This window comes from Chelonoidis abingdonii, chromosome 3 (assembly GCF_003597395.2).
Source record: "Chelonoidis abingdonii isolate Lonesome George chromosome 3, CheloAbing_2.0, whole genome shotgun sequence".
NCBI classification, from domain to species: Eukaryota; Metazoa; Chordata; order Testudines; family Testudinidae; genus Chelonoidis; species Chelonoidis abingdonii.
The window spans coordinates 97,180,188-97,201,242 of NC_133771.1; the positions used below are offsets into that span (position 1 = coordinate 97,180,188).

The 21,055-nt window shown below is 41.8% G+C and overlaps 1 long non-coding RNA gene across 1 annotated transcript in view; it reads right to left on the bottom strand.

Moving 5' to 3' along the window:
* Positions 1-19,160, bottom strand: part of LOC142046574 (uncharacterized) — a 140,509-nt gene extending 121,349 nt beyond the window's left edge. The window contains exon 1 of the long non-coding RNA XR_012655532.1: positions 19,080-19,160. This is a non-coding gene — a long non-coding RNA (uncharacterized LOC142046574). The remainder of the gene's footprint in view (positions 1-19,079) is intronic.
* Between the last annotated feature and the right edge of the window lie 1,895 nt (positions 19,161-21,055).

A 21,055-nucleotide genomic window follows, 5' to 3' on the forward strand; every position in this document is an offset into this window, starting at 1 on the left:
AAGAGCGAGATTGAAGCCTATGAGACTGCTAACAAAGGCTCACAGCACTGGCTACCAGGCTAAGGGATACACTGAAGAAGCAGGCCAAAAAGTAAATGCCCTGTTCTCCAAAGAACCAGCCAAGGTGTAATCCCAACTGATGCAACACACATATAACAGAGAGCCGCCAAGCAGAAACTGAACAGTAGGAAGAACATAATGGGAGAAGAGAAGATCATAACACAGGCAAAGTGGCTGCAGACCTAGAAAGAGCAAGCATCGCCCCAGAAGAAACAGGCACTCATCACAGTAGAAGACATCCAGCAGGAGTCAAGAGCTGGACAGACTGATCCACCTACTGGCTAAAGAATAACAGCATGTGCATCGAACGCTAGATCGGCTCGACCCAGACTGGCTTAACACAAGGAAGACAGTGTGATTCATGAAGACCTCAGGGAAGAGAACGTTCCAACCTTAATACGACAATACTGCCTCCTACACACATTGATAAGCGATAAGACACAACCGCCAAGTACAGGAGATATGCCAGTACATGAGCACCACTCAAAGGGCATTGCGAAATACACAGAGGCTAAAACTCCAGTTGCTCATAGATAGAGCAGCGCTCAATGATACGACAGACAATTGAGCACACGCTGATTGATCCAGGAAAGCTATCGATCATCGACACGTGGATTGTGAATGTCTGGCGCTATACAAAGTCAACAGACACAAGGACTTCCGTCAATCGAACTCAATGGACTATGGAAGAAACACTGGGAACAATCAAGGCAGCTTGCACAGTGGCCATCAAGTGGCGAATATCAAGGTGAGCACTGTCCCGGCTGTGTCTGCTAGGCTAAACCTCAGCCAGATAATACAAGGACTGGATACGGGTGCAAGTTCAGGAGTGGAACTATCAACTCACCGTCCTCTAACATGGATACTCAAGAGGTAGCTAAGAATGTGAACGAGACATCGACTCGCTAATCCCCTGACGTCGATCTACAGATGAGGAATCAGGATGTCATTCAGACTGGAGAGTGTGGCGGGATGGTATGTGAAGAGAGGGAAGGTAGTCAAGACGTGGGGTGGAACATACAGGGCCACATAGCAGACATACAGACCACTATAAGTCACTTGCGTCCATAGTCACATGGAAACCATGACTGAGGAGGCAAAAGTACAAGCAAACTCAGTATCAAAAGGATAGAAGGTGCTGAAGAGCCAGTCAGTGGATAGACAAGATCCAGCATCAACAGATACGTCCTGCGTCATCCAGATCCTGCCGATAGGAGCGTGGCCAAGGAGGAAAATGGAAGCTGCGATGGTGAAGACCGAAGCTCCTCACAAGCCGGAGGTTTTCGCACCAAGTCACACCCAGAGACGATAGCACCAGCCGAAAGAAGGCGGGCCGGGGCTTGGGTGAGCGTCAAAGCCATGTACCTGGAGAAACCTGGAAACATCCAGGAGTACAGCCGTAAGATGGCCCCACCACAGATGAGCTGCTGAGAATGCTTGAGGCAGCAGCAGACATGGGAGGAAGACCAAGCAGAAGAGGCCATGGAAGACAAGACCCTGCATGGGGTGTACCATCGACTGAGAGCTTGAGTGGCTGACATTGTTTAAATCTAATGGTGGAAAGAGCTGATAAAGCGCACTGAGCGACTATCATAGCAGGCACAGAAACAGGCACTGAGCACCAGATCATGAAGCAGGGGCTAACACTAGAGAGGAGCCAAGGTGCAGACTGTGCAGAGCAGGCCTCAGAGACGTTGCAACACATAGTGCAGGATGTAAGATTGCAGGCAGGAACAGCATACACTGAACGACAACAGTGGCCTCGGCATTGTGTACAGAACTGCTGACAGCGCTGGGCTAGAACCCTCAAGACAGATGGGGAGATCACAGAAGGTTCGGGAGAAAGCAGGCTAAGTTCGTGGACTATCAGATCCAACGACAGGCAGGCTGGGCCAATCAACCGACAGTCGTGGTAAACATAGAAATAGACAAAAGAAACACCTGACCCAAGGAGCAGAAACAGCGTGGTGATGATATGCATGCAAAATACAGCAAATCAGGAAGAGGAATAAATGAGAGCTGGAGAAGTACCAGGGTGAAAGAGGAACTAGAGAGGATGGGGAAAGTGAAAGGCAAATGTGGTCCCAGTGGTGGTAGGAGCACTCGGGGCGTCGAGCTAAGCGGGGTGCAGTGGTCCACAGATCAGGACAACATCAGAGCTGCATCTGTCCAGAAAGTGCAGTGCTAGGACAGCTCAGATACTGAGCGCAGCCTCGAAACCCAGGCGTTGGTAGAGACCAGGTTGAGGAAACAATCACACCCCATAGCGGTGAGAGGGGAATCTTTTTTTTTATATACAACAACCAATTCAAAGCATATTTTAGTTTATATGTAAATTTCGAAGACCAGGAGATAATAAGGATATCCCAATCCACACCTGAGGTATCAGTTTGGAGCTGTAATACATGATATACCAGAACACACATTTGATACTTGTAACTATCTGTAGGCGAAATAAATAAATCTGCTTACTTTCTCCAAGACCGCTGTGTTACTACCATTCAGGCTATCCTTATTGTCTTTTCATTACACAACAGGGTATTTCTTATTTTACATACGCATAAAGATTTTCTCTTATTAGAAGCGTGAATATTTTTCCTATTATATTTTGCTATTCTTTCTGACACAATCATCTATGTGATCACTAAACATAGACTCATCATCTACTCTTATCTATCATACTTGGAACGCATTTATTTTTCATATATATTTTAATTACTTTTATAGATATACTAAATACCATTTGAAAATAGTGATTCCATCTGTCTATAAGTTAATGGCGTTAGTCATTTTTTTTAAACTGCACCACTAGGTGAGTCAGCAAATTTACATCTAGAAGGTGCTTTATTTGATGTAACGGCAAATTAGTTGAACAATACGTAACAGAATAATATTGTCAGACCACATAGGAGAAATAAATTATTGGGACGAAAGTCAATCCATAGTCGCCTAAGGAAAATATCTTATAACTATTAGAGTTCGAAGAGGATCACAACAGGTGAAGAAGTGATCCACGTGGATATAGTGTTATTTAGATTTCCAAGAAAGCCTTGCACGGTTCTACACCAAGGTTCCAGGTAAATTAGTTGTCATGGGATAGAGGGGATCTTTAAGGACGAAATTATTTAAAAGACAGGGAACAAAGGCTAGGAATAAATGGTCAGCTTTCAGAATGGAAGAAGTAATAGTGGTTGTTCCCCAGGTCAGTCCTGCAGACCAATCTATGCAACTTATTCCATGATCTGGAGAAAGAGGAAAAGTGAGCGTGGAACGTTTGCAGACGATGTACCGCTCAAGATAGAAGCCCAAAGCAGCTGTGAAGAAAGATCTACAAACTATGATTGGGCAACAGGGCAATGAAATGTTATGCTGGCAATGTAATTAATGCACACTTTGGAAAGAATAACCCCAACTATACACTAAAATTATGTTTTTGGGGGGGCTAATTTGCTACAAATGATCAGCGAAGAGATCTTGGAGTCATTGTGGATAGTTTCTGAAGACTCTATGCTGTGCGCAGTGGCAGTCAAAAAGGAACAGGAATTTTAGGAACATTCAAAAAGAGAGAGAGAATAAGACCAGAAATATCCTTAAACGTGCCCTTATACTAACAATCCATGGTACGACACATCCTTGAATACTGCGTACAGAGTGGTCACCTTCATCTCAAAAAAGATATACTGGCATTAGAAAAGGCTTCAGAGAACGGGCAACTAAAATGATTAGGAGTTTGGAACAGGTCCCATATGAGGAGAGATTAAAAAGGCTAGGACTTTTCAGCTTGGAAAAAAGGAGACTCAGGGGGGATTGTGATGAGTTGGATCACAGAACCCCCCTTGGGAGCTGCCACTTGATGTGCCAAGACTACTTCTGCCCCTGCTTTCCGTGCCAGCTCAGGACCCCAGCACCCTGTCTTGTTGAGCCAGACATTCCCATCTGCTCCAACACAGACCCAGGGTCTGAATTACTTTCAGTAAAGCTGCAGGCTTCACTGAAAGTAGCTTACAGAAGTGTTCTTATCTTTAACACTCAGATGCTCAAGTTCATTCACAGATCAGAGAGTCTGGCCTACTAACTTGTGTTGGCACGCACTGTGCTTGTGCCCCTTTGTAAGGTGCCTGGAATGTCTTTGGACCATATTATGCTCTTATTTATCCTATGGTATGAATCTGGATTAACTCCAGAATTTGACCCTCTCACACTTTTAACTGTACTAAAAACTCACTTTAGCCAGATTAGTATCTGATCCAAATCCCATTAATGTCAAAGGACTCAGACCCTTAATACAGCATGGTCCACAATAATATTATTGTAGTCCTTAGGGCAAGAGTTTCTGGCTCAGAGGAGAAAGAAAATCGCCAGTGGCCTATGCAAACTCGGGTGGTAAAGCCTCAGTGGTAAATGCAGGAGTTTTTGTTCTTCTGTAAATTGCACTTTGACAGTCTTACTATGGTACAGTCTTGGATCTTTATAATTCCACCTGTTCTGCAGAAAAGGAGGGGCTTTCTATAGCAACTCAATGTTACTCACTAAAATTCACCCTGCAGGTCAGGGAGTAATTTGCAGACAGATGGAATTTGAAGACTCTAGAATTATACAGAAAAACCTTTCGAGGACTGTCTGTATCCATCAGTGCTGATGATCATAGTGGGAAGAGATCTGGTGTATTTTTCCTCACTACAAGATCATAAATTATGGGATATATATTAACCAAACTCTAAACTTTGTGCACTTCTTATAAGAGGTCTGTGTTTATGAACATTGCCACCATCTGTTTAGAGTTTATAAATTAAACACTTGTTTAACCTTAAAAAAAATTTTTCTTTATAATCCATATTAGTTCCAAGAAACCTGTCAGGTCCAAAGTAAAAGGCATAGAGGTTTTTGTCTGACTTTTTGCAAGAAATGCAAAGTGCTGCATAATTAAAGAAAATTACTGCAAAATTAGAATTAGATTCAAGTTAATGATGTCTGGGGGGACCTTCAGACAAGAGCCTTGTGATCCTGTATATTTTGTTGTTGTTGTTGTTGTAATTCTTGTACAGTTTTGCTGCATTCCATATTTAGCAAGATTGAGAAATAACTGAAGCGAGTATGAATATAAAATTACTATGATAGAAATGAATAGACGTTTGAGGTTTGTGGGAAGTGGTACATGTCAAATTGGCATATCTGCTTTTTCATTAACAGGAATGAACTGTTAGTCGTTGACTATTCAAGCCAAACCTCTCCCTTGTTTAGGTTGCAAGTAGCTTTCATTATAAGGCTCTGTTTTGGCTCCCCTATAACTTCCGCTTGGAAAAATAATTTGTCATGAGGCTTGCCAGATGTATTCTGAAGGCAAAAAGGAATAGAATGAAGAAAAGTGGTCAAACAGTTTTTAAGCTGCAGGTCATTACAAACCTACCCTGATTTGAAATGTTGACTATCATTCCTTATTGGTCTCCCTCTACCTTAAAAATGCCTTTGGACTCCCACTTCAAACTTTTTATATAGGAAATATATGTGCCAGCAACATTGGAAAGAAAATAGATTTTAATTAACAAAGCTATTAATGATTTGTGTTGTGAATTGTTTGGGGCCCCATACAGATTTCACTAATATCAATAGGAATCCAGTGGCAGCAGGATTGGTCACTATGGAACAGATTTTCAACAGATTATCTTTTGCTTAGGTAATTCAAAAGGTGGCCATATTTTCAAGAGATCTCAGTGCTCTGAGTTGTGAGCTCTTCTGAAAAATCTGGTCATATGTGTGTGAGTATGTTGCTTATTATTGACAGAATGCAAACTAAAGAAAGCATCCTTCTACAGCAAACACCTAACACAACTATTCCTTTAATTCAAGTGATAAGCTAGTGATTTTGAAATGTATCCCGTTTGTATCCCAGCTCTGCAAGATGTTTTAGTCATAGTTAATGCTGATTTTTGATCCTTGCTTATTGTGAATGAGAACTGAACCTAGGTCTTCCACATCCCAGCTGAGTGCCTAACCACTGGGTTAAGAATTATAAGATTATAGCTGCTCTAGCTGTTTTGTGTGGAGTGAGGCAGGTGCCTAATTAATTCTCACAAGAACTGACTAGGGGCATAAGCTATGTGACTCCAAGAGAAGAATTCCTGGCTGTGGATCTCAGCCAGAGATAGGCACCTACCAGTAGCCGTGACTTAGGCACCTAACTCTGTGAGAGAGAAGGGGTTTAGAACACATTCTCGGGTCTGCATCTCCCATAGGCTAGCTTAGATGGCTCCCCGCCTAGCACTCTAAGGTGTTTGTCTTTCCCCTTGCATTGTATAGAGGGGCTAGGAGCCTAACTCAGGCTTTGTGGATCCTATTGTTCTAGTGAGGTGGTTTTTTTTGTTTTAGGTGCTTAAAAGTTAGGCATTGTGACATTGAGCATTGTAACACTTAAGTCCCTTTGTGGATCCAGGTGCTTGAGACTTAAAAAATTCTGTCTATTCAACCGGGGAATTCTGGTTGGGTGCTTTTTTATTAAAAGTGAATTCCTGTAAAACAGACCACCCCTTTCTATATAAGAGGTGGCATTTTCAGTTTCCAAGGCAGCAGACTATTGCAGATTTTCAATATTTAGGGTCTGATTCTCATCTGTTATCTACAGTTCTCATTATAATAATATTTGAACACTTCACACCTTTTAAGATTTTTATTATTGTCATCCCTCTGAAGTAGGGCAGTTCTATGATCCACATTTTACAGACGTGGAACTAAGACACAACGGTTTGAAGGGCCAGATTTTTTACAGGTATTTAGGTAACTAAGAATGTAGATAGGCTACTAGTGGATTTTCAAAAACTCCTTTAAAGCAACAAATAAGTTATAATGCAAAAGCTTTCAAGCTTCTCTTTCACAGTGCAGCTAGTCATAGGAACTCTGGTACATTCTTACAGTAGAAGAAAGCTTTGTTGCATTAGCAATTCAATATTTTTTGGTATTGGAAGTGTCTTTTGCACAGGTGTTATTAAGGGCTGCGGTGTTTTAGGAAAAACATTTTGGGCAGTTACACTGACAGAAAATACCTGATTCACCAGCATTCTGTCTTCTATTGTATTTTGCTATTTGATGGGTTGGGGGTTAATTGCTGTATCAGTTAGTACACTTCACAGCTTAATAAAAAATTTATTTAAGGCTCCACACGCCAGTGACATTAGCTTATTTTTACTTTATTCCAGGCAATGTGACAAAAAATGTTAGCATCTCAGCTGCATCAGGCTTTTATCAACATGGTGGTGTGCTGGGAGCCTGATTCTATTCCCTCTGAAGTCAGTGGGAGCTTTGCCATTGACAGCTATAGCAGCAGGATCTTATTCTAGTGCAAGTTTGTAATTAATTTATATGTACATACAAATATATATACACTTGGGAAGCATTATCTCCATGGCCATCACCCACACTTCCTTATTGTGTTTATTTACTGGGTATGTCTTTTATAACTCCTTTATTTTTGTAATATAGGGTCAAATTATTTTCCTTTTTCCTGCTTGGGGCTTCAAAGGGGATAGATACTGGGTGTATCTGACAGACTGAGAAGTTCCCTGACAAGGGAGTCTAAAGCCAGAATAGCCAGCTCCTATACTATCATAGCACATGGCTATGCCGGGGGCAAGATGGGGCATGACCAAAGCCCCAGTGCACTCCACCAATTCTCAGCTAGCAGATGGTCCCATGGGGATGATTCCTAACAGATGTACAGCAGCATTCTCTAGACCAGCACTTCCCAACTGGTGTGCCACAGCACCCTGCTGTGCTGTCAGGCATAAATAAGGGTGCTGCAGAATTCTGGAAAAAGTCCCTTGAGGAGGAAAAAACTCACTTATTTTACTAAGTCTAAAGAACCAAACTGCATTTTGTGCTGTTGCTCCTTGGGTGTATATGAGATAGACATTACATCACGGTGCGCTTAAATGACCTTGCCATTCATGTGGTATCACATGGTAACCGTGTTTTCTAATCAATCATCAAGTTACAGGGCTGAATTTTGAATTGAAGACTCAAAAATGGACAAATATTTCCAGAAAAGAGATTCTGGCATCTCCACACCTATTTTCAGTGATGAAGCTGAACATGAACATAAAGTCAAAATGGTGAGTTACTTATAATTCAGATTTTTGTTTACAAGTGAGCTATCTTGCCCTCTTCCATAACATCTCACATATGAGTAGAAACTATCAAACTGTCCAATGGTTCCAAGTAAGTTAAACAATTCCTTAAAAGCAAACACCTGCCCCTTGCCAATAGGGACAAATATTTTTTCAAGTGTTTGAAGGATTAGAATGAAAAACAAGTGCAAATGATGAAAGACTGCAGCGGGTTCTGATAAAACACTGGAACCAAGCTATGTGGTCTCCAAGCTTGTAGCAAAGGCAGAAAACACTTGTACAATCACAGAGACATTAATTTTACTGGCATGCAAAGAAATGGCAAGAATAATGTTAGGTGCGAATGCAGTCAGCCAATGAAATCACAAACATTCCCCTTTCAGGTAACACAATAGGTTGCCGCACAGATGACATGTCAGCTGACAGTGAGACTGTGCTCCATGGAAAAAAAAAAAACAAATCAAGCAGAAATTTTGCATTGCAGCTTGATGAATCAGACATCAGTGGTCATGCTCAAGTCTTGGCTAATGTCAGCTACATTGATGGCGATAGTATAAAAGATTTTTTTTATTCTGAAAACAATGGCTAGGTCACATGACTGGAGAAGAAATCTTCAGGATGACAATAGTCTACTATGAGGAGGGCTAACTGCAGTGGAAAAATAGTCTTAGTGTTTGCACAGACGGGGCTACCTTCGTGACTTGCAAAGTGAAGGGGTTTATAAGCAAGGTTAAAGAACAAAGCACAGATATGCTGGTGATGCACCATTTCCTGTACCATGTAGTTCTCGTGGCTAAAACACTACCAGAAGAACTTTCTTTAGCGTTCAATGGAGCAGCAAAGATAGTGAACTTAATAAAATCATGATCCGTAAAATGTCACCTTTTCCTTGCTGTTGTGTGAGGAAATGGGAGCAGAACAGCAGAGTGTACTTTTGCACACAGAAATACACTGGCTTTTCAATGGAAAATTCTCTCATGTTTGTATGAGTAGAGAGAGGAGTTAAAAATATTCCGAACTTTGGAGGAATCCATTTACATGGACTTAATTGCTGATGTGGCCTGGTGTGCAAAACTTGCCTACCTGTCTGATATATTCCACCACCTCAATGAACTGAATAGGAAAATGCAAAGTAAAAACAAGAATCTTCTCCCCAAATGGATAGACTGCATTGGTTCTATCTAAGTTAGCCTTCTGGTGTGAAAAAGTAGCAAGAGGCACAATAGAAATGTTTCCCCATGGCAAACATGATAGATCTACTGTATTTTGGTCAGTGTCATTTCTGAGCATTTGAAGTCTAAACATTCAGCTCAAACAGTATTTTCCTTCATATAGAAGATTTCAGCTGGGTCCTACATCCTTGAAATTCCTCTGTAATGGAAAATGCTAAGAATCTTACAAAAATAGCTCAATAGCAACTTGCCAAATTAAGGATGGCCCACACCTTTAGGCTCATTCTGGTTGACGGAGGCAAATGAATACCCAGTAATCTCAGATGTTGCTATCTCCATTTTGTTCCCATTTTCAACAATGTACTTGTGCAAGTTAAGTTTTTCATAGCCTGATATACATCAAAAACAGAGAGTGCATCTAAGATCAGTGGAGCAAGAGCTCTGAGTTGCACTGTCAACATTTCCTGCCCCTATTAAACAACTCTGCATATCAAGGCAAGCTCAAATATCTCATTAAATGTAAGTTTTATTTTAATAATTTTAGGCCTGGGTACGGGGTGCGCCACACAAATCTTTTACTGAAGTAAGTGTGTCTTAGACTGGAAAAGATTGGCAAACACTGCTTTGGACTTATATCCTATGTTCCTAAAAGCTCTTGCTTTAGAATTTCAGCTGGCTATTTGCAGGGGTCAGGAGGGGCTTTCTCTATCCTACCACTCCTAACTCCAAATGTATTTTGGGTTTTTTGTTTTTATCCCTGTGCTCTGAAGTATCAGGGATGGTCATGGCTGGAGACGGGACACTTAACAGGTAGGGCAAGGGCTCTGAGGTGACCAATAATTCTCTCTCTTCAGTGGTTGGCTGACTGGTTTTTGATCAAATGCCCAGGGTCTAACTGATTGTCATAAGTGGGGACTGGGAAGGAATTTTCTCCTAGGTCAGATTGGCAGTAAACTTGAGGGTTTTTTGCCTTCCTCTGCAGCATGTGGGTATCTCGTTTAATCATTTACCTGCCTCTGTGGGGGCCTGAGACATGAGTGCACTTTGCTCCTGCCTATTGTCTGCCTGCAACACATAATAGTCTAGTCTCCTGTGGGCTGTGATACTTTGGTCAAATTTCAGTTGTTGGGTTGGTGTCAGAGCTGCAGCTCTACAAGACAGAAAAGCAGGGAATTGTATGAGTATGTCTTCACTGCAGAGTTAATCCGCGTGATTGACACCCATATCAGAGCACCCAAGTTAGCATAGCTTGGGTGTGAGCATCACACTGCAAAGTCTTATATGAGTTATTGTGTCCTCACTCGTGCTGTACTCCCCTAGGGTGTCACTAGAACTTCTGGGAACATGGCCCATTATTTTTTGCTCTGCAGTACGCTGAGCTGTTTTATGATTGTTTGCCAGCGAACTGTAGGAATACTTGTCTATCCTTCTGGACACGCAGGGGCAATGTGGATAGTCACTGAAGGACTACCGGCACTCAAGTGATTTTGTCTTTGTCCTCACTACAAAGTGGATGACTGAGCGAAAGTGGAACCCGAGCTCTAATCCATACCCCCAGCCGTTCCAGCTAGCTTGTATTAAAACTCAGGGGAAAGGGATTTTGTGTGGATGGAAAGTGGGTTAAGGTAAGAGTCCAGGTTAACTCTGTAATGATGACATACCTTATATGACTCCCTTGCAGCAACCCCATTCCCTAGTACACTAAGCACTATTCAGCATTGGAGAAAAGGTGGCCTGTTCAGGGCTGGGGAACTTTCTTCTTACTGTCTTTATCTATTCATTCCCATAAAACATTTTTGGTGAATTGTTGTATGGATGCATATTTTCTTTTTCTGATTTGTGTACATGGCTCCACCATATTCAACTGGCTATAGAAATATGGGCACAACAAGTAGGAAGTTTGATATCCTAGAACACCAGTCAGCCTTGACAAGAAATGCCACCAAGGTAGCAATATCACATGCTATTGGGGGCACCAAGAAAACCATGATATATGAAGATGGGGGTGCTCCAATAGGTTCAAAGTTCTTCATCAATACAAGTTATAAGACTGAACAAAAAACTGCAACTGATCAAACTAATTCTCTTATCAGGTACAAAATACCCAAAGAATCAAATAAAATCAATCTGATGTATTTCTATTGCTTTTGCCTATGCAGTTCCACTATTCCCTGGCCTCAGTTTTGCTCTGCCTTCACAAAAGCCTCCTAACACTCATGGACATATGCTTCCAATTGGAAAGTGCTCAAAGACAGACCACCTGCCTACAATGGGTACTTTTTCTCAGTCCCCATAGGGATCTTACAGACAGGTTTTAGTATACAGTAAAAAAACCAAACAGAACAAGAAGCCTGAAAGGACAGCTTTACTGAAATGAAAGCCTATAGTGTTGTCTGAAAGGTTTTTTAACATGGCTAGAGGAGAAGACTATTACTATATTATTCCACCAACGGTATCATGAATAAATAACTTCATGTGAGGAAGTCGAATAAAAAACTTGTCCTTTGCTTTGGTTTTTCAGTTTACTTGGCCAGTCTTACAATTTTTTAAAAGGAAAAAAAGTCCAAATATTTGTAAATAGGGAACTAAAAGTTCCCCGATGTTTACTGATTTTTAAATGAAAGGTTTTAACTACCATTAGGCCAGTGACTAAGTGGTCAGTTACAAATCAGTGCTGTTGTTTAGAAAGGCCTTTAAATATAACCACATAGATTGTGATTCATTTAGACCCGGAAGGTCTGCGGCTTAAGTACCTACCATTAACATCAGGTCAGCCAGATGCTAAAAGAATTCTGATTCTAGGCACAGGAAAAACTCTTCCAAACTCAAAGGCATGGGTGGTGGCAGTGCCCCATATTCCCCAGCATTAGAGGGCTAATCTAAAATTCATAGGAACTAATGTGAGTATTTCTATCTAGGGCTTTGAATAAGGCCTTAGTTGTCTAGGCATCTGTCATTATTTCACAGTCATTCTCTCCAAGTATGAGGATATGGCATGGAGATCCTGGGGCAGATCCTTAGTGTAAATTGGTGTAGGTCCATTGACTTCAAACGACTTAGAGCTAGTTTAAGGATAGGACCCTTGAGTTTCAGAAAAAAAAATTCTACTAACAAAAAAGACTAATTTGGAGAACAAAATCTCAGCAATCAGTCATGGTGAAAAGACATAAGAGGCTCTGGATGACTAGGCCAATGCATATCAGCACCAAATACATGACAATACATGGGAAACTACCTCCTTATCTTAATGTAATTTGGACTGAGTGGGTGGGTTCTCTTATTCCAACAACAACAAAATAAATCAGAGATGAAGATTCTTTCCAATCAAAAGTGAATCCAAGCAAAATGTCATCCAGAAAGACACGGGAGGCTCTGCAGCCTAACTCTGCACAAGGCAGCTGCAGACAACACTCGCTAGTGGAACCAGGCAACACGCCATATGAGAGGCCAGCAAGAGACCTAGCAGCAAGCCCATGTGCTGCTGCTGCCAAAGTTCATCCCAGAGGTTGATGGTTTAGCATCCTCCAGCTGCCACGCATATCCTGCTTGTGACCAGAGGTCATGTGCTGCAGCCAAATGAGTGTAGGAGGAGGCTGATATAGTGACACCATGGTCAATGCCGCCAGCAATAGGAGAGGACATTTCCAAATGAATGTCACACACGCATATGAGCCAACTTGCTTTCTAATCCCTCTGCTATGTAGTAAAGGCAAACTCTGCAGTTCTGAAAGCACATTCTGTATTTTTATGTGTGGAGCTTCAGTGTTATTGCAATTATGTTAGCATGAAAATGTTTGTTACCCAGGGAAGGTCTCTCAGCAACTCAATGCCTAGGAACTCAAAATAAAGAAACAGAACTAAAAGAATTCTTATCATTGTAGCACATGAAAAGAACAAATCCTAGTCTCATGTTGTCCTACCAAGGAGGAGTGGGCTGGATCTTAAAGAGGATTTTGCTGCTCCATGCTACTAACTGATTTTACATTTTATATATTATTGCATCCCTTCTCCTTTCCCTCAGTATATAATCACTCAACATTTTGAAAACCTTCTCTTTCTGGGAAGTCTGTTCCCCACCAAGTAGCCTCTTGAAACTTGTATGCTAATAAGCAAGCTGGGTGAGATGAATGCCTGACAGCTATCAATTAGAGAATAGAGTAGATACTCCACAAATAGCAGAGAGCTTTCCCAGGGACTACTTTGTGATCATTCCAACTGCCATGAAAAGTTGGAATCTATACAGGTTGTTGCAAAACCCAAGTTATGCACATGACCTAACTACATAATGCTAATATCAGCCAGTGTCATTGATATATTGGATATATGTATTCTGCCTCCAAGCACGAGACAGGAGGAAAGAGCTGTCACTCACACACGCATGGAGTCTGTCAATTATTCTTATGTTTTCTGATGTGCAGTAACAGTATTTCTGCCTGAAACACTGGGAACCCCCCAACATGTGGTAGAATGTGTGTATTGTCCCTCCGGTCAGCGTCATGTCCCCCTCACCAAGTCTGACAGTTGAAGTCCCCTTGTCTGCCGACATCTCCCTGCCCTCTCTGCTCAGGGTCCACACCTCGTTCTCCTCAGCTGCTCACCGTGCTCTGATGTGTGCTACTTGTGGTACAGGCCTCCCCAGAGAACAGACTAACCATGAGCTCTACGCTGGCATGGTCTATGGGGGACGATTGGGAGCATAGTCAGAAGAGGAGCCAGCATTGGTTAAGGAAGCTACGCAACTGACTGGCTTTTAGGGCTGCATTCTGCATCTGCAGGGTGAATACCTGTGCCCATAGGCTCTCTACGGCCCACACCAGCTCCACCAGGGAAAAATTGGCCTGAGTGGGGTCCATGCCAGTGAGCTGGGCCCCACACCTTTGTACAGGGGCTGCTCAAACTGTAGCCAACTGGCCTGTGGGGGGTCAAGCCTAGTGGTTGAAACAAGAGTTCAGCCTACCGGTTACAGCTGGGTCACCAGGGCACAGTCCAGGAATAAGCCGAGGATCAGTACTGGAGGGACAGAAACTGAATGCCAGAGCTGGCAGTAACCCAGAGTCAGTCCTAAGTCAAAGGTGGAGCCAAGGACCAAAGCCAGAAGACAGGGGAGAACAGGGCCAAGAGCCAGAGCAGGCAGTAGATGGAGCAGGAGCAGGTTTGGAAACAAGGCTGGAGCAGAATAGGAATGGGTACATGCAGGGACTGAATGCAGGGCAGGAGCAATATACCAATATTCCAGTCACGAGACATATCGCACCAGATCTGTGATTTCAATTAAGTCATTATTTAGCTTATACACTAATGCTTCCAGTTCTTCCTGCTTTTTCCCCATACTCCTTGCATTTGTGTATAGACATCTAAGATGTTGAACAGATTCCTCCATTGATTTTCCTCTTTTTACTCCTATGACCCTATAGTAATTTTTCATGTCCTCCTTTGCCTTCCTCACCCCACAATATCTAACCCTTTGTTAAGGTCACCTTTTTAATGCTTAACTCTCGGTTTTTGTCACCTGCCCTCTTTGAACCTAGTTTAAAGCCCTCCTCACTAGGTTGCCTTGGTGTATTAAGCTACTACATGTCAGCCATACATAAACACATAGGAACCAGGCATTCTGAGGTGTGATAAGATATGATGAAAAAGGAAAAGAGACACCATGTGTTTCAAATAAGAATTGCCTACAGAAGGCCATTGCTGGGAAAAGTTTGAGGATTCAGTGACTCCCAGCACATGAGAACTAGTACCAGAATGAAGAACGAGGAGTACTTGTGGCACCTGAGTGACCAACAAACTTATTTGGGCATAAGATTTTGTGGGCTAAAACCCACTTCAATGGTATACTATGTAGGATGGGATACTAATCGACCCAGTGGGAAGCAGAGCTCCCAAAATACCTAGCTAGAGCCCTTGCACAGAGGCAATTACCTTATTTTATTTTAGGATATTATATTGTGCCCATCACCAGGGCGAATCAATAGTGAAGTCCCTAATTGATTTCTTGAAGTCTCTGGCACTTTTCCCTTATAGGAGTAAAAAACTGAGGTAGAGATTTTGGTTTAGATTTATTTTTTATTTAGATTTTATTAATTTCCATGTTTTTGTTGTGGTTGGTTGATTGGTTGGTTGGTTGGTTGGTTGGTAGGTGGGGGTTTATTGAGTAAGTATCTGTCAGCACTTTCACAACTAAGGCTGGATATACATTTGCTTTGTGAAAATGTGATATTAAATTAAATTTAAACTCTCCAATCAGCAGTCTAATATTTCTAGTAATTACTCCTTAGGAAGGTCTGTAGCCCAGAAATGAAAAGGTTTAAAATTTTGTAAAATACCCTAACTCTGTTTGTGCTTGTTATTTCTCCCTGAACTGCCCCATGCACTGAGAAAGTCAAAGGATCAGTGGCTTATTCAAGGTGACCTGGTCATGAGTTATGTTCATTCAATCAGCAAGCAGGACAGAAACAATAGCATTTGACATAGGTGACCAATAACAGCAAACATTATCACAGCTTGAATAGTATGTACCAAACATTCACTGTGATCCATCCACAGAGTAAAAATAAAACTGGTAAAGAATTCAGCAAGTGAGTCTAAATACGGGATTCATGGTAATCACATCTTGCTCGTAGTCATTTCAGAAGATTCAAAATAAAGGCGAAATTCACTGAATAAATTACTAATTAGTTTACTAATTACAACAGAAAAAGTATGGGCCAGTGGAAGTTGGTCAGATATTTCACAACTTCTTCTGTTTCCCTGCAGCACAACATAAAAAGGAATTTTAAAAAATCAAGCCATCTATTTTATTGACTCACGTTTGTGACATATGGTCCAATACAGTATATGCAATATATTTATTGTACTAATTCCACAAATAGTCTACTCTAGTTCATTAAGAGAGAATGTTTCCAGGTATCCTAAGCATGTAGTAGAACTTTAATTCAATAAGTATATCTGTGTAGTACATACAACATAGATAGTATATATATAACGCCAAATTGTGATGCCCCAAAGTCAATGTAGGAGACATAAATGTTTCACTTTTGATGGGATTTTAAAATGGCAATGTCAAAAAATAGGCCATCTAGCCATCTGAAACTGGACAAATAATTCGTAACAAGTAATTTAGTAGCCACATTATTCGGCAAGTCTCCAGGCCTGGACAGCATCCCTCTTGAAATGTGCAAATGTTGAGTTACACAGAGGGTCAGGAAACTCACCAGCCTTTTCAAGGCTATATGGTAACAGGGTACCATGACCCAGGAATAAAAGGATGCTTTCATAACTCATCTATACAAAAGGAAAGGAAGCATATCTAGCTGTGACAATCATTGTGGAATCTCACTGCTGTGTACAGGTTGGGAAGATCCTTGAATGGGTTGTCCTCAACAGACTTGTCTCTCACTTAGGGTATGTCCACACAGAAAAAAAACCCCAAAACCTGCAGCTGGCCCGTGCCAGATGACTTGGGCTTGTGGGGCTCAGATTGCTGGGCTGTTTCACCACTGTGTAGAATTTGGGCTTGGGCTTGGAGTCTGAGCTCTGGGACCCTCCACACTTCAGGGTCCTAGAGCCCAGGCTCCAGCCTAAAAGGCTACACAGCAATGAAACAGCTTCACAGGCAAAGTCCTACGAGCCTGAGTCAGCTAGCACAGGCCAGACACCAGTGTCTAGTTGCTATGTAGACATGTTGTTAGTGGACTCGGTGTATTCAGAGTCAATGTGGCTTTCATGCTGATCATTGGACTATGGATATGATTTTTGCAGCCCAAGAAATACAAAAGAAGGCTCATGAACAGAACAAGGACAAGTGCATGGTGTTTGTTGTCCTGACTAAGGTCTTTGGCACAGTGAATTGCAAGGGCCTATGGAAACTCCTTCATAAAGTTGGTTGTCTAGAGAAGATGATTGATATCATCCGTTCATTTCACATAGGCATGACAACCATGATCATGGAGTGTGGGTGACTTATCAGAAGCCTTCTCTGTCATCAACAGCACCAAGCAAGGATGTGTAATGACTCCAGTCCCCTTTTCCATTGTCTTTTCAGCTGTGCTCTTGTTTGCATACCAGGACTTTGACAGATGCATATACATTTGGTTTAATGAGAATGGGGGCTGTTCAATCTACTGTTACTCAAGGCCCACACCTAGGTAATTGAGCAGCTGTTACAAGAGCTTTTGTTTGTTGCTGACTGTGCCCTCATTCAAAATACACTAGAGGACATTCAGCTTACTGTGGACTGCTTTGCCCATGCCTCAAAATGCTGTGGTTTTATAATCAGCCTGAAAAAGATGGAGGTCATGCACCATCCAGCACCAGATCACCAGCATCATCATAAGCACTGTGTTTCCATCATCACAACTGACAACATGCCCCTCAACTCAGTCAGGAAATTCTGCTCCCTGGGTAGTATACTTTCCAGCAATGCCATGTTGGATGAGGAGATCATTCATTACTGGGCAGGCTCACCCACAGGCTCTGGAGGGAGCATGGAATGTGCTTTAGAACCAAAATAAAAATCTACCATGCTGTTGTACTCACCACACTCCTCTACACCTGTGAGACGTGGATGCACTACCGCTGCCACATCAATCAGCTGGAGAGTTTCCATCTTCACTGCCTATGAGCCATCTGCAACATCAAGTGGCAGGACAGGATCCCCAACACTGAAGTCCTTGAGAGGTATTAAGTCCCTTGCAGTAAAATCATGCATACAGGGATTCAACTTCACTGAGTCGGACACATGGTCTGTATGGAGGCTTCCCATCTACTGAAAGCGGAGCTCTACAGCCAACTGAGCTTGGGAACCCTCTCTAAGGGTCAACGCATCCTCAGATGTAAAAATACCATGAAGGCCAACCTCAAGTCATGCATGATAGACACTTAAACCTGGGAAAGCATTGCACTGGACAGACCCAGATGGAAAGGTCTGAACCATGAGGCCATGGTCCATTTTTGAGGAGTGGTGTGTGGGAGGTCTCTGCAGGAGAAGAGAACACATCATACGACCAGTGACTCAAAGCCTTCCCTGAACGATGACTTGCAAGACAAGCAACTGCATTTGCAAATCTGGGATTGGACTCACTTCCCATGTGAGAAGTCATAAAAACAAATAAATGCAGAATTCAAGTCAATAATAGCTGAACACTCAGCCATCGAAGAAACAGCCATCAGTTCTGTAGTTTGTTATTCAAAAATTGAGCTCTTTTTATTGGACACACATGAAAACATAATATGTGCAAACATATGCATCTGGCATACACTTTCACAAGTATTCCACAAAATTCACGGTTTCAGTAAACTTTCCTGAAAGCAGCTGTAATTTACATCTTAAGCTGGGTGCAGTTTTTCAGTGAGAACTTTGCAGAAAAAAATGCAGATTGTTTTGATACAAAAATTTTCCAAAAATTCATGTTGGTTGCATGAAAAGCAAATAAAATTTCTGGGAACCTCCCTCCCCTCAATCATTTCATTTTGACACTTTGAAATTAAACATTTTGATTTTTCAGTTCAAAATGACTTTTTGTTTAGACATTTCCTTCAGTTTTATTTTTTTTAAAAAAATTCAAGTATAAAAAAAATATCTGGACTCAAAATAAAACATTTCATTCTATCCAAACAGATGTTTTTCAACTTGTTAATTTGCCAAACATTTGGGAAAAAATTGTTTTTGGTGTGATCCAAAACAATCCCCCCCCACACACTTTTCATTTATTTACAGAACTCTACTTACTGTCACAGCTGGGTTGTAGGTGGCCAAACCTAGTAGTAGGAGCCAGTGCCTACTATCATGAGCTGTCTGAGTTGTGATGCAACAAGGTCAGAAGCAGGAGACCAGAACTATGAGTTAGAAATCAGAGTCAGGCCAAGTCAGGATACCAGGGTCAGAAGCAGGAGACAAACAGGCGAGCAGAACTATGAGTCAAGAACCAGAGTCAGGATACCAGGACCTGAGGAAGGAGATTAAACTAGAGGTTGGGAAACACAAGTCTGCTGACAGGAGCCAAGCTGGGTTGCACTGCTAGGCTATCAAGCTGGGAAAGCAGTGTGGGTAGCAAGAAGCACAATGCACACAGTCCAGAACAGGATAGAACCCAGTTATTCAGACAGCTTCCTGTTCCTGCTGCTGTTTTAAGTAGGGCCAGTGGGCCAATCAGCCTCTGTGGAACTCTGCCAATTGGAGCATCACACTGAGGCTGAGCTTCATGGGTCTCAAGTAACCTATTGCAAGCAGGCAGCCAGGTGGAGGGTTGGTGTGTGGCTGATCCTGTACCAATGGCAGGTCTGGGTTCAAGACCTCTGGGTCATTCTAATTACACCTAGCCAAAGTGGCTCTGTGGCACAAAATTTCAGTAATGAGGTGGGGTTTCCTCAACCAGTTCCCCACTTTCCTCTAAACACACACCCTTTGTTCTGCTGCTTCAGCAGCACAGAGAGCCTGGTGTAAGAGCCCCTACATCAGCTCCAGGCCTGTAAAATATTTTTCTTGCAGCAGGGTGATCCTCCCTCAGGCAGTTAATCAGGATGTGAAGTCAGATTATGTTGACAGTGTGGTGCAAAGCAGATGCAGCATGCTAGAGGATCTAGCCTATTATCTTTCCAAAATCAGTTACGTGGTCAAACAATCATTCCTTTTGCTCTTAAATCTTTACTGAAATATCAAGAGAGCATTATTAATTGTGAAGGTTGAAGAGGCCTGTTTTTCCATTCAATTGTGTACCAATCTGTAGCTAAAAAAGGAGATGAACAATATTTTTTGTGTTTTATATCAGCATTACCCTTTGAGATTTTCTATTTATTTATTTTATTTATTTTTCTGTGGCTAAAAATTTGGACTAATCTTGGAAGGATTTTATAAAATAATAAATGTACTCCACCCTTGTTACAACATTATTCTTGTTTGGCCAAACGTTTTCCCTCGAACAAATAGTCTGGTAATAGAAGCTAATTAGGAAAATGTGTAAAAGACCTGCATCAGCCACTTTTTTTTAAAGAAGAGAGAATGAGAAGGAAGAAGAATCAGTGAGAGAAAGATGAACAGAGGAAAGAATGAAAAATAAAGACACAGAGGGTAAAATTCACCAATGTGCATATAGTCAATATATCACATCCTGCAGCAAAAAAACTTTAGGACCAGACTTCAAAGAGAAACTGCTGAGCTTCAGTCCATCTGCAAATCTGACACCATCAGCTCAGGATGAAACAAAGACTGTGAGTGGCTTGCCAACTACAAAAGCAGTTTCTCCTCCCTTGGTGTTCACACTTCAACTGCTAGAAGAGGGCCTCGTTCTCCCTGACTGAACTAACCTTGTTATCTCTAGCCTGATTCTTGCTTGCATATTTATACCTACCTCTGGAAATTTCCACTACATGCATCTGACAAAGTGGGTATTCACTCATGAAAGCTCATGCTCCAATACGTTTGTTAGTCTATAAGGTGCCACAGAACTCTTTCCCGCTTTTATAGATACAGATTAACATGGCTATCCCTCTGATATATCACATCAGTCACATTTTTATCTTCAAAAGAGAGTTTACGTTAGGATTTAAATGGGGCATAGGCCTTGCAGTGGCTTCTCTGTATAGGGTAAACTTCACCCAGAGCAAATAAATAAGTAGATGTAGGTGGAAGAAAGGAAGGGCTTATATAGCAGATAAAAAATGGTGACTTCCTGTAGCCGTAACAACAAAACAAGCCATATGCGGAAA